The sequence below is a fragment of the Mastomys coucha genome, unplaced genomic scaffold, assembly GCF_008632895.1.
Source record: "Mastomys coucha isolate ucsf_1 unplaced genomic scaffold, UCSF_Mcou_1 pScaffold22, whole genome shotgun sequence".
NCBI classification, from domain to species: Eukaryota; Metazoa; Chordata; class Mammalia; order Rodentia; family Muridae; genus Mastomys; species Mastomys coucha.
The window spans coordinates 104476627-104491359 of record NW_022196905.1 but is presented as its reverse complement, the minus strand read 5'-3'; the positions used below and the strand labels follow the sequence as shown (position 1 = coordinate 104491359).

The window sequence follows — 14733 nt, the reverse complement described above, 5'->3', positions numbered from 1 at the left end:
ATGGATGGGCATGGAGATGGTCTCAGGTCATTCTAGCTGTCCTCCAGCCTCTGCAACAGGGTCCAGACCAACAAGCTCTCTCATTCGGTCATCCACGTTGAGGACTAGAAGATTCTCCAAGGACACGAACAAAGCCAGACCTGAGGATTGTGAAGCATTCTGGAGCACAAACAGGTCAGGTCCAGACCCAGAGCAGAGACGGCTACCCCAGGTGAGTCTAAGAAGACAGAAGGGGTCCATGGCCATACCAGCAAGCCAGAGTGGGACACTATAGGTAGGGTTAAACTGAGAACTAGCATGGCCCCCTGAGCTCTGGCAAGCTCACCTGGTGGGAAAGGTGATGGCGGCATGTGATGGGGACACAGTGCCGTTCCGATGTGTTTGGGAGCTAGACTTGGGTCTTGGCGGGGTGCTGGTGGTGTGAGAACGTATGGGTCATCGGGGTTCCCGGTTCAGGTCTGACATCAGAGTCAGCGTCGTTCTGTGGAAGACTGGCTGCTGTTTTCAGTGGGAGAGTTGGGAGCTTCTTTGTTTATGCGCACGGAGATACCCACAGAGTGTCCCTGTGCTCTTTGTCCTCCCGTTGTGCCAAGTCTAGAGACAATGTACCAAGCCCTCTGCCTCAGCACAGCATGTACCCAACCAAGCTACCCGCAGCTCACCAAATCCCCCCAAGAGTGACAAGACCAAGTGTCTGAAGGTGTCCGGTTCTCCTGTCCCTCCCCAGAACTGGCTGGCCCAATGGCAGCCAGACCTGGTCCCCCAGGGAGCAGGGAGTCTCCTCCAGTGGCCATGTGTTAGGGTAGTGCTAATCTCTCATCTCCTGTGGCTGGACAAGGACATACAGGCCCTGTCCAATAGCAGCCCAGGTCTACGACCTCGCCTCAGAGTGCAGCCAACAGCTGGTCCTCCCTGCCTGCATGACCTTAGGTGGGCTGCATTCCAAAAATGATGGCCCAGGAAGGGGTCATGTTTAAATTCTTCTAAGTGCCTGCTGGCTCCAATACCTTCCCAGTGACAACAGATCAAGTCTAAGAGCAAGAGTCTCTGGGAGATGTAAGACAGACCTAAGTTAACCACAGATTACAGACACCCTGCGTCCAGCTAATCTTTGCAACCCTCGGGGACGGCAGGGAATGAACTGAAAGACCCATTGTGAAACTGGGGAAACTGAGTCCCCAGAGCTGGGTGGGATCTTGTTGCAGGCCACATAAAAAACCGGTCTAAGCCAAGATCCTAGCTTCTAGGTCCCACAAGTCCTAGCTTCCAGGCAAGTGCTTTGTCTTAACTCCAAGTGACTCCCAGCTGGGTAAGGGTGTGAGGCAGCTTGAGACAGACAGACAGAAGAGGAATGAAGACATAGAACTCGCTCGCCCACCCCTCCCCCACTTCCAGATCACTCAGGTCGTACTCCTCCCAGAAAGGTTCTGAGAGGTCCTCACATGGCCCCCAGGGTCACACAAGGCTTTACAAGAGGCTAAATTTAAAACTGCAACCCAGACCTCAGGACAGGGGAAAAACACTTGGAGGAGGGGGACCATGGGTTAAGCCAGAGCTTCAGGCACCTGCCCAGGCCCTCAGAGTCACCCAAGGGACACAGTTCTGATGTGCCCAGGGAGAGGTTTGGCACCAACCACAAGTCTTGGCCAGACCACCTGTCACCTGGAGCTCTCTGGTTCCTGCCTGGAGCCATTGTTTCTCATTGGAGGCCAAGAGGAGAGGAGGAAAGAGACCTCCAGAGGGCCAGGACTAATATTCCTGCAGAGAGCAAAGCAAGCTGCCGTCAAGCACTCACTCACAGATTAAGGGAGGACTCAATCCCATGAACACACACAGAAAATGTCCAGAGCAGGCACAAGCACACACCTTGTAGGTGTCTCTGGTCTCCTGGGTTATCACACAGGAATATCTCACATACAGCACACATGGTACAGAAAAAAACAGGCCATCCCATCCCAGCTAACATCTGTATACATGGATATGTGTAAATATGCATGCGTGCAAGAGAGCAACACAGGGCTGCTCACATAGGACAAGGGACCTCACTTGCAACACACATATACCACATACATATATAATTTCACACATGTATGCACAAATACAGACAGATACACACATGCAGACACACATACACTTAAACATACTTCCACATATATACACACACTCACATACATATATACATCCACACATATATATACACACATATAGTTATACACACATATACTCATACACACACATTTATAAATACATATATATATACATATACACCCATGCACACAAATACACATATATATACTCACACAAATACATACTAACACATACATATACTCATATACACACATACACACACACATATATATACCTACACAAACATATACTTATATACATGCACTCATGCACGCATATATACATATATATATACATATACTCATACATACACTCACACAAATACATACTAACACATGTATACACATATATTATGTACACATATACACACATATATACAAATGTATATACACACATATACTTATATACATTCACACACATATACATATATATACAAACGCATATATTCTCACACATATACACATATACTCATGCACACACATACACATATATATGCATATACTCACATATATACATACTTATACATGCACATACATTCATGCACACACATACACACATATATATATATGCAAACATATACTCACACACATACATACTTGCACATTCATACACATACACTCATGCACACACATATACATATATACATACAGAAACATTTATACACATACATGTATGCATACGCACACACACGCATACTTCTTGCATTATGCTGTCATCTAGGACCTAGAGGAGAAAGAGTTTTGGTGTGTACTGAAGAACCAAGACAGAATTCTGAGTGGATCAGAACAGAGACCGAAGGGAGTCATGTAGTCAAAAACAGGGTGCAGGTTTTAATGCACATACTCCCCCCACCCCAAGTGACCTCAACATCTTGCTCACAGAAGCCCTGCTGGAACAGGGATTGTGCCAGGGACTCCTGGGTGAGCAGTAGTGTGGGAGGAGAAGACAGCAAATCATGGGTGGAGGACTGTCCTTGGGCCTCCATGTCCTCATCTGTAAAATGGGCATAGATGCAAGGCACAAAGGATATCAGGGCTGAGCCAGGTGCTAGACTCATTCCATACAGTGAAATCAGAGCAGTGCAGATGGAACCAGCTCCTTGGGGTAGAGTCTACCACCCTGGGGAAACTGAGGCCTAGAGACAGAGGTTAGATGGACACAAGCTGGTCTCACAAAGGAGGGAGTGGCAAGCAAGCCTCCTGCTTATATTAGACAGCTCTGTCACCCCCAGCAGGGGCCCTAACAGACACAGGAAAGCAGGAGGTGAGGGCCACCAATGGGCATGCAGCATCCACACCCCTAGGCTCCCCACAAGCTCAGGATGCTTTCAAGAAACAGTCGTGTCCCAGAGGGGGAAACAGAGGCACAAGTCTCAGTCACCTGCAGAGATCCCAGAGCCAAGTGTGTGACAAGGCTGGGCCTGCAGCCAGGGCTGACACTTCTGGGATCCCACTGCAGCCGGCCCAGCCCTCTGTCACTAGCTTCCCCAGTGTCCAACTCCAGACAGTGGTGTTTCCTCCCTTCCTGCCCAGATGGCGACTATCGCTTTGTCCTGAGGGTGTCCTCCTTTTTGCTTTGCTTTCTCTGGCTCTTTCTTTCTTTCTCTCCCCCAGCCGCAATTGCAAGGACAGAGGAGCAATTCCCTGGATGGCAGGAGCAAACAAAAGGGGCGGCTGTCAGCTAGTCCCAGGGCCCTGCCACCCAGAGCTGGGGATATGGAAATGAGCTGGTGCATATGCAAATGAGACTCCTGGTGATTTGCATGGGGCTGCAGGATAAAGTGGAGGAAGGCGGTGGGAGGCTGTCAAGTTCTGCCAGCCCCTCTGTGGGGCCTCTTCTTGGTACTTGGCCTCTGCAGATAACCTCCCTAGGGACAGCCTCTCTGAATGCTGGTCCTTTACAGTACGAAGGAGCTGGGCAGCTGTAGGGCTTCCTCCTTCCTATCTGGGTAAATAAATCGAATTTTCTGTTTATTGCCTCGTTGTGCCAACATGCTGCTAGTCGGATGTTTTATGAAAGGCAGAGAGAAGTTTGAGATGGTGCTCAGTGAAACGGTGGACCATGAGGGACACCCAGAACAGGTGCTATAAACACCATGACCAAAGCAACATGGGGAGAAAAAGGTTTATTTGACTTTTGCTTCCACATCACAGGTTCCTCCACAAAACCAGTGACAGCAGGAACCTGGAGGCAGGAGCTGATGCAGGGGCCATGGAGGGGTGCTGCTTACTGGCTTGCTCCTCTTGGCTTGCTCATCCTACTTTCTGATAGAACCCAGGACGACCACCTCAGGATGGCATTGCCCACAAGGCTGAGCTCTCAGAGTTAGTCCCAGTCTCTAGACTTGAAAATGGGCCTGGCAATCCCAATCCCAAGGACCTGTCTGCTAGGAGCTCAGCAGAAACAAAGAGTAGTGCACGGCTTCCTCGGCACCCTGTACAAAGAGCATAAATGCCTACGTGTGTAAGCTGGCCTTTTCTGTCAGTGAGCCAAGATGATGTGAGATGGCCAAGGCTCATAGGAAAGCATGGATACTTTCTCACTTGTTAGATAGAAAAAATTGGTAAAAGAGAAAGAATGTATTTCAACTCACAGGTCCAGAGGGATACAGTATGTCATCGCAGGAAAGGCATGGTGGCTGGAACCGGAGGCTGGCTGGTCACATGACACCCACACTCAGAACACAGAGAGAGGAATATTGCTGCCCAACTTGCTCTCTCCTCTTCTGTAGTCCAGGACCCCAGTCAGGGAAAGGTGGCACCCACAGCAAGCAGGTCTTCCCACCTCAATTAATGGAATTGAGATAATCCCTACAGGCATACCCAGAGGCCCACCTCCCAAGTGATTCTAGACTCTGTTGAACTGGCAACTAACTAACCCTGACCATCACAGCAGGTATCTAACTCTGGCCTGAGATGGAGTTACTATCCCACAGAGGCTACACTGTATCTACATAGGCTGCATAAGCATATAAGATCAGGACACAGCTGCTGCTCTGGCCACATGCTAGATAGTTTTATATCAACTTGACATAAAACTAAAATGATCTGAGAGGAGAAAGCCTCAAGTAAGAAAACACCTCCACAAGCCAGCACTCATGAGGCAGAGGCAGGTGTACCTCTGTGAGTTCAAGGCCAGCCTGGTCTACAGAGAGAGTTCCAGGACAGCAAGGGCTCCACGGAGAAACTCTGGAGGAAGGAAAGGGTGGACACAAAACAAAACAAAACTCAAAATCAACCAAACAAACAAAAAATGTCTCCATTTAGATTGGCCTGTAGGAGGGCCCAGCCCATTGTGGGTGGAGCCAACCCTGGGCTGGTGGTCCTGGGTTCTATAAGAAAGCAGGCTGAACAAGCCATGGGGAGCAAGCCAGTAAACAGCACTCCTTCATGGCCTCTGCATCAGCTCCTGCCTCCAGTTTCCTGCCTCGTTTGAGTTCCTGTCCTGACTTCCTTCAGGGATGGACTGTGATGTGGAAGTGTAAGCTAAACAAACCCTCTCTCCCTAAGTTGCTTTGGTCATGGAGTTCACCACAGCCATAGCAACCCTAACTAAGACACTCATGCAGCAGCCCTCCCCTCACACAGATAGTGACAGGTACCTACTGAGACACTGTCTGTGAAGCCCAAGCTAACAGAATCTCGGGGCCTGTCTTTAATATCAAAGGGGATGTTGACACCACCACCCGGCTCCTGTCTGGGAATCAGAGCCTGGCTACAGGCTTGTACTGGGAAACCTCCCCCTCCTCAGAAAAGTATTTATGTTTAAACAGACTCCACTTCTGTCGTGTGCATCCTGATTCCTCTCTTCAGAGACCCCACCATGCTGTCTGTTCCCAATATTAGGAGCATGGATGCTCCTCACAGCTGCTGGTAGACTTTTGCCTTTCTGTATGTTCATGTCATTAATAATCCTACTCCTTACTCCGTTCAAACTATCACAGCAGCTGTGTGGGTCTTAGAACCAGTCACCTCTGGCTTTCTCCTGCTGGAAAAATTCCACAAGGTCCCTAGCTACAAATTGTGTGGGTGACAGACAGCATCAGAAGACAGGAGATCCAGAGCCATCTGGTATACCTAGAATCTTGGCTGCTCCTCTTTTGCTGTGTCTATATTACCTATATAGATAATTTCAGGAAAAGAGGATTCTTTTTATTTTGAAAATTCCATTGATCATAGTGTGTATGTTGTGGGAATGTCTACCAGAAAGTACTGAGAGACACAGAAAGTGACCATGGTAACACAGCCTCAAGGAACTCCACACTTACCCCAGTTACCTACCTCTTCCAGAAAGGTCCTACAGTCTTCATAGCCGCACAGCACAGTGCCACCCTCTGGGGTCCAGTCAAACAAAAGACCCACAACTCCCCTGTGATGTCGAGGGAAGGGTGATGCTAAAATTGCTTCTCTTCTGTGAACCTCGGGTTGCTCAACACAACTCTATAAACTCAGCCAAGGGGTTTGGCTCTGCTTCCCCGATTCCCACTCCCGAGAGGAGGGGCCTGCATGATAAGACAGAGATTGACATTTCTAGAGTTAACACACAGAAAAGTAGGAATTCAAACCCAGGCCTTCTGATTCCCAAGACCACCCATTTGGCTCGCCCTGAAGCCCAGCAAGACACACACAGGGTAAGGGGATGGACACCTAACTGTACTGGACGACCTTGGGAAGGTTTCCCTATAGAACAGATCAACCTTTGTGCAATGCTGGCTGGGTATGAGAGCTGTGTTATTCAGGCTCTGCAGAAGTGCCCATCTCACACCTGGCAGAGAGTAGGCCTCCCTTCAGCTCTCTCCCCTGCCCACAGTCCAACCTCCCTCCGTTGACCTCCACTTGATTCTCTCACAGAAAATGCAGCTTTTAGAATGGAGCCACCCACTAGCAACTGCAATCCCATTGACCTGGGGGGAGCCAAGACACAGATCCCTGGAAATGCCCAGAATCCTGGAGATACTTAGAGGCCTCCAGGTGCAATTAGCTCTGGAGTTCCTGATGGCCTTGGGACAACTTACTCCTTCTTGGCTGTTGCACTGGCCAATATCATCACCTCACAACGTCAGCAGCCCTGGTAAGTGGCCCATGCCACGTGTCCTCTGGAGCCACCAGGTGCTGGCATTTAAGTGGCCTGTAGGCATCAAAGGCACAAACTTTGAGCAAAGGACAAAGGGAGCTAGCTGACACAGATTATTCCAGGGTGAGGCCATTTTATGGCTTTCAAATATGAACCCCCAAGACATTGTTTTTTTAAAGGGGAACTCCCAAGAGATCAAAAGGGTAAGATGTGGGAAGCCTGGCTATCAAGACCTCATAAGGAGGAAATCAAGGCAGACCAGGATCCAGAAGTGGTCTTGTTTCTACCTCCTTTGTCTCTGCCTCAGAAGAACATCTTCACTATCATTTTCATCAGTGAGGGACAGCAGGCCTACTGGGGTCAGGACCTACTCCAATCCCACTGCTATTGCTGGCTCCCCAGTGGCTTCCCTGGGGTTTGAGGCCTCCCTGGAACTGCATCAGTAAATGAAGTTCTCAAGCCCATGTATTCTATCTATATATTCTATGCAAACGGTCTGGAGCTTTGGGAAAACAAGGGGAAAAAAAATAAAACAGTTCATCTCTGGAGCATAGCGTCTTGTCTGTTAGAAATCTCGACTTAAATTTCTCTCCCCTTCGCTGCACTTAAATATTAAATGTAGTATTAATAGCTCACTCTTAATTACCCATCAGTAATGTACTAAGGCTCAGAAATTAATGAAGGGAAGGACCCAGCCCAGAACATTTCCTACTCCTCTGGGTGCTGAGGGACGATGGGAAGGGGGGATTTGCATATTATTTGCATGTGGTGTTTGGTGGCCCTGGCTAGGAAAGTGGAAGAAAGACATATAAGCTCAAATGTGAAGTCTACTGTGGACCCAGCCTGCTTCCAGCACTTTCCAGGAAAAGAACATCTTCCCATCTGTCTTTCAGGTGAGATGTTTCTAAAGCTTTGCAGGCACTGGTGCCCTTATGTCCTAGGATTTGGATACCCTCCCCCAAACTCACCTTCAGAATAGCATTGAGAAGTGTCACCTTAAGAGATCCTTAAAAGGCCAATGGGTAAGGTCATTCTTGCTCACCTAGCATGCACAGAGCCCTGAGTTCAATCCCCAGTACCACACACACTGGTATGGTGATATCAGCATTCAGGAGATGGGGAGCCACAGTTTATGGTTATCCTTGCTATTGAAGCCTGCTATAAAAAATGAGACTCTGTCTCACGACACAGAAACAAAATAAAAGATTAATTCAAATCAGGCGTGGAGGTACACACCTGTTACCATGGCATGCCAGGGGCTGAGGCAGGAGGATTGTGATTTTGAAGCCAGCCTGAGCTACTTAATCTCTAAGTGGAACTTTGAAAGGCAGGGCTCTGGCTCAGCAGAGGAGCCCTTGCCCACTGTGTGCATGAGTCCAGCCTCCAGAAGACAACAGCAGAATGGCTGCCAACCCCAGAAGCCTGCTCATGGGACTACCATGAGAAAGGAAAACTTGGATCCAGAGAAGCATAAACCATGGTAGCTAGGAGAAGAAAGAGCAAAAGTCCCTGCCAAGGGAGGAGAATGAGCTCCGTCCGTGGAGTGGGATAGTGAGCGGCCATGGAGCCAAGCGTTGGACAGGCAGCAATGCCGACAGACTTACAGACACTGCTGTGAGAGAGCCTCTGAGTATTATATGATGTTTTTAGATGAAATTCCAAAAATAGATCTCTAGAGACAGCAGATTCCTGGTTGCCAGGATTGTAGGTGGGTGGAGAAGGAGGTTGGGCCACTGGAGAAAGATTTGAGGTTTCTTTCAGAGGTAGAAAAAAAAATGTTCTAAAATTATTGTGTTGATGTTTACACGGGTCTTGAATCTGCTAAGCTCTCTGGGTCTGTGCTTCAAAAGGGGTGAGCTGTGTGGAGTGTGAGGCCACTGGAGAAAAATCATGGCCTCTTCCAACATAGCCCTAGGTGGATGCTGTCCCTACCAGATAGAGCACCCTTCCTGGGCAGTAGCAGCCTCCTGGGGATTAAGGAGGAGAGTCTGTGGTAAAACCATCAGGATCTGAGAAGATATACTCAATCCCCAGTGGCACTCCTGGTCACCTGTGTCAGCCTGAGTATGTGACTTCACCACTGTAAGCACTCAGAGCCCCAGAATATAGGGCCAGAGTGATGTGAAGGAAGAAACAAAACCTCCATTGGCTCTGGCCTGACTCAGGTGCTCCTGACTGTCTAGCTCCTCTCCTGTGATGACAGTGAAGCCAGCCTGGCTCCCATTGTGCCTGCACAAGGTGACATGATGCAAGGGAGGTTTACAGGGCCCAACTGAGCTGGTCCCATCCTCTTTGGCAAGAGAGGCATCCCCAGCCCTTCCTTAAGGTCAAGCCTTAGGGCTGGGGATAGCTACTCATGGGTACCAGTGTTGTGTGAGTATCTAGCCGAGTGCAGAGTAGGTAGCCTGTGTCCTTCCAAGTGATCTGTGGCCACTGCCTGATAGTCAAAACCTGAGCGTGGATGGGGTTGTGACTGTCACCATCTGCTTTAAGGGTTGTATGTTGATACTTGGTCCCCTTGTCATAGTATTAAGGAGTGGCCAATGGCAGTGTAATAGGAATCATCGGTTATCCCAGTACTGAAGCAGGAGACTGAAGCAGGAGGCTGAAGCAGGAGGATCACATGTTTGATCCTCATAGGATCACATGGTGAGTTTTGAGACAACCTGGGCTATATATCCTGACAGATACTGTCAAAGAAGAAAAGAAGAGGAGGAGAAAGGGGGGAAGAGGAAGAGGAAGAGGGGAAGAGGAAGAGGAAGAGAGGAGAGGAGAAGAAAGAAAAGAAGAGGAGGAAGAGGAAAGAGGTTGAAGGGGAGGAGGAGGTGAAGGAGGGGGAGGAGGAGAAGAAAGAAAAGGGGAGAAAGAAGAAGAGGAAGAAGCAGGGGAGGGAAAGGAGGTGGAAAGAGAAGAGGAGAAAGAGGAAGAAGGAAGGGAAGAGGGAAGGGGGAGGAGAGGAGGGGGAAGGAAAAGAAAGAAAAGAGAGGAAAGAGGAGGAAGAGGAAGAAGAAGGAGAAAGGAGGGGGAGAAAAGGGAGGGGGAAGGAGGAGGGGAGCAGAAAAAAAGAAGAGGAAGAGAGGAAGAGGAAGGAGAGGAGAAAGGAGAGGGGGAGGAGTTGAAAGAAAATGAGAAAAGGAGGAAGAAGAGGAGGAAGAGGGAAGGTATGTGGGGTGTGGAGAAGGGAGAAGGGAGGGGTGTGGAGGGAACAAGAAGGGTGGGGAGAGGAGCAAAGGGGAGGAACCTTTAAGGACAGGCCCAGCTGGAGCTCACTGGGTCTGGTGCTCCACTCTGTACCCGGTTCAAGAGAATGAACTGTAAGGAGTTTGCCTGGCCTTGGGACCTGTCCTGGGTTTGTTTACCCCGAGCCCCTTCTCCTCACAGAGGCTCCAGTCTCTGCCCTCTGCCAGGATATCACACACATCGTGGCTGACCCTCCTCTGAGCAAGACACCTGGACTTACGACATCCGTGCACCTTTCTTTCTTGATCACTTACCCTTCACCCTGGCCACAGTGCTCTTGGAAGTCTCGTCTAAAAGAGGCTGCTGTAGACATTGCTGGCACCACACGGCATCTCCTGTGACCATCACTGTAAATAGTGGTTACGGGAGTGTGCCTACCTCTCACAGCCCCCTCTCCCCAGAGGCAGGCCCCACAAGGACTTTATTAATCTCTGCCATCCTCTATGGCTGATGCCTCAGGCCAGAGAGGGAGGGAATGGCCCACACAGCTCACTGAAGCCCTTAATGATCACGTCAAGTAGCCGGCCATTTATTAGTCTCCTTAGTGGAAAGGAAAAAAGCAGAGAATCTTGAGCAGTTCAGGGGACAGTGGTTTGATTTTTATTACACCTGTGCCAAACCTCAGACATTGAAGGGGATGCAGCAGGGTAGTGCTCCAAGTGGGGGAAGCACGAGGGCTCTCAGCAAAGTCCTATGTGCACAGTAGGCAGCATGTGGTAGGTGCTGCCCATCAGTCCTTGCCCGGGGCCACGAAGCTTCCCTTTTGCATGTGTGTTAGCAGATCCATGAGATTCCTTCAGACAGTCTCAGACTCTTCTATGAAGACAAATGAGTGAGCAGAAATGGCATGTGGACACAGTTTAGGAGGCAAGATAGGTGTCTAGGTCGGAAGTGGCGGTGCCAGCGTGCGTCACTCCCCCAGACTCACTTTTCTCATCCACAAAATGGGCTGAATCAGAGCCATCCTTGGGAATAAAGGACCCTGTGGCCATCACTGCCTTGAAATTCCTAATTTTATCCTTGAAGTTATGTGTTGTAAGAGCCAAGGGGACATGGCAGATATATCCAAGACAAAGAAGGACAAACAGAAAAGTTTTGCTTGCTCTCGCTTTCTCTCACACACACACATACACACTCACACACATACACACACTCATACACACACCACACACACATACTCACACACATACACACACAGTCACATACATACACATTCACACACAACCACACACTCACATACATACACACACATACACACTCACACATATACACACACTCACACAATACACACACACACATATACACACATACACACATTCACATACATACACACTCACACACATACACACACTCATACACACTCACACCACACACACATACTCACACACATACACACACAGTCACATACATACACATTCACACACAACCACACACTCACATACATACACACTCACACACATATACACACATAATCACACACAACCACACATGCACTCATACACATTCATACACATACATACACACATACTCAGACATACACACACACACACACACCTTCTGAGCACTGAAATCACAGGCATGTGCCATCACATCAGCTTCGGTTCATTTTCTGGCTGCTGTTTTGCCTTAAATTTACTTTACGGCGAGGCCCAGAAATCTGCAGCCACCAGAGTGTGCAATGCTCTTCCTTGGGCCTTGGGAGACTTCTAACCTTTCCTTTCAGGGTTCTGGTCCCCTACAGACTGGGCCATGGTTGTCCCTCCCCCATCCTGTTCTAGCCCTGTATCCAGGCACACGGGGCCTTTTCTCCTACCTGGCTCTAGCTCTGGGCAGAACCTCACCACTACCCCTGGATTACCTGCATCCCTAGACCTTCTCTTGTCTCAGGTATAAGGGGTGGCTCCCCAGGGTGCCACTGGGGCCACACCCCAGCCTTGGGCTCTACGTGCTCCCTAAACACCACTGGCAGATGGTTTCCTACTGCCCTATGGCATCACAGTGTGGACACACAACCCGAGTTCTTCAGTGAGTATAGAGTGCACTGCAGCTACCTCATTCTCTTCTCACCAGAACCCTAGAACGAAAGCATCATGAAGATCTGCGTTCTGGGTATAGATAACAAGCACAGAGCAGTTCATTCTCTTTCTCAAGGTCACACAGCATGCAACAGAGCTATAGTAAGACCCCAACAGACTGGCCACAGACAAGGCCTAGAACATAGCCAAGCCTTCCCTGGGGAAACCTTCCTCAGAAGGACTCACCTACCCTCCCCACCCCACCCCACCCCCATTCACAGCTGCCAAGTCAAAGCCTGAGGAAGTCATGGAGTCTTTTGGTAGCTGTGTGGCTCCGGATTAGTCATGTTCCCTCTCTGGGCTTGTATTTCCTGTGGAGCTAACTCAGGGCAACACAGGGGACAGCTAGGCTTCAGATCACAGGGTGGCTGCTGATGACTAAGCCCATCTGTGTCCACATCCATCACTGTGAGGACCGGACGGGGGTCCAGGTCCCTGAGCTCCAGACCAGTGTGACAGCTCCTTCACAGAGGGTAGTTAGTGCCCAGCAGGACAGAGCAGCTCAAATGCCTCCTGCCCAACAAGACCTCCTCACCCCAGGACCAAGGCCCTCAGCCCACACCCTTCCTTCCTCAGCAGGAACCACCAGGAGGGGCTGGGTTAGTCCCAGCTCACCCAAGCTGCGACCTTGAACAAAGTCTTTGTGTGGCCAGAAGCAGATACCATTGTCCCAGTGACCCTGGTGGCCAGTGATGGAAGCTGCTCTCTAAAACCACGAGGTGGTGCTCCACCTGGGAAATGGAGGCACAGAGCTGACCGGGACCTTTGGAGGCTACCCTGTGTCTAGTGCATGTGAGCAGCAGGTACCCACAGGTCTCCCTCACGGGCTTCATTGAACAGTGAACTCTTAAATGACCTCATGTTTCTCTCTGCCAAAAGTCTGCCCAGGACTCTAGCCACCTGCACACAAAGACAACTAAGGGGCTGCTACCCGCCCTCACCCTCAGGCACACAGGAGACATCATAGCTGTATCACATTGCCATGGCTAAGCTGTGGGACTCTGACCAAGCACCTTGCCCTCTAGGGACTGCTTTCCCCCTCATTCATCCTTAGGAGCGGCACAGTGGACCACACAGCCACTGTGGCTGAACCCTGCTCCCATCCAAAGAGCGGACAGATGACCCCCTCCAGGCGAGGAAACCGAGGCTCGAAGAAACGGGAAGCTGCGCACCCCAAGTCAGGAAGCCCGTCCAGGGCTCCACAGAGGATGTGGGTGTCCGTGGGGCATAGGTGTTTCCTGCCCAGAGCCAGAGGTGGGGGCAGGGCCAGCTAGAGGGGAGGGGTAACTCTTTCCTGCCCAGGGCCTCCCCTTCCACTCTCCCTTCCCCCTCCGAGGCTGCCAGACAAAGCGTCCTTTATCAAGATTGTGGCTGCGTTCTTCGGTGACACATGGGGACAAAGGAGGGGACCAGGAGTGACAGGAAAGCCTTGCTATCCCACAGCAGTCTGAAGTCTTCCCACGCCCCACCCGCCTCACAGGCCTCCCCAGGGCCTTCCAGCTTCCCTCCCCCAGGGCTCCCGAGGGTCTCCCAAGGCAGAGCACAGTCTCCTGCAACTGGAGCATGATAAGGCTATCTGCCCCGCAGCTCCAAGGACCTCAGTCTTTCTGCTTGTAAACCAGACGGGGATTTGAAAGACCCCTAAACAAACACATTGAGAGGGGAGCAGATGGGGTAGTTGGTACTGCCGTGTTTCATTTCCCGCCCTAACCGCATTCCCCCCCCCCCAGACCCCAGAGCTTTGCCCATACTATCTCAGCGGCCAGGACCCTTCCTCCCCTTTAGCCCCTCCCTATCTCGCTACAACAAGGGTCGTCACCATCCTGCGCTCCTTCAGGCAGCCCATACTGACTGCAGTGTGGCCGCAGTGGGTGATTTGTTGACCTCATGTGGACATTCCTGCCCTCTGTCCCTTAAAGTCACACACCATCAGAGCCCCTTGAAGGCAAAACCCAGGCTTGCTTGTTTCCTCTCCTCAGACCTGGAACATGCCTAGCCAAACTCAGACCATGTTTTTGATGAGTAGGTTGATGAAGAGGTAATGAATGGATGGAAGGATGGATGTTAAATAGGTAGGTGGATGGATGGGTGGATAGTTAAACAATGGATTAGTGGATAAGTGGATGTGTAGATGGACAGGTGGATTATAAGTAGATGGATGCATGGGTGGATGGGTGGATTAATGGATGATGGGTGGATTAATGGATGGATGGATGAG

The 14733-nt window shown here is 50.1% G+C and overlaps 1 long non-coding RNA gene across 1 annotated transcript; it reads left to right on the top strand.

Annotated features, from left to right (window-relative positions):
* The first annotated feature begins 9488 nt into the window (after window positions 1-9488).
* On the top strand, window positions 9489-11445 carry LOC116070802. Its single transcript, XR_004110564.1, has 3 exons — window positions 9489-9573; window positions 9728-9849; window positions 10582-11445. It is a non-coding gene; the product is annotated as an uncharacterized LOC116070802 (long non-coding RNA).
* The last annotated feature ends 3288 nt before the right edge of the window (window positions 11446-14733 follow it).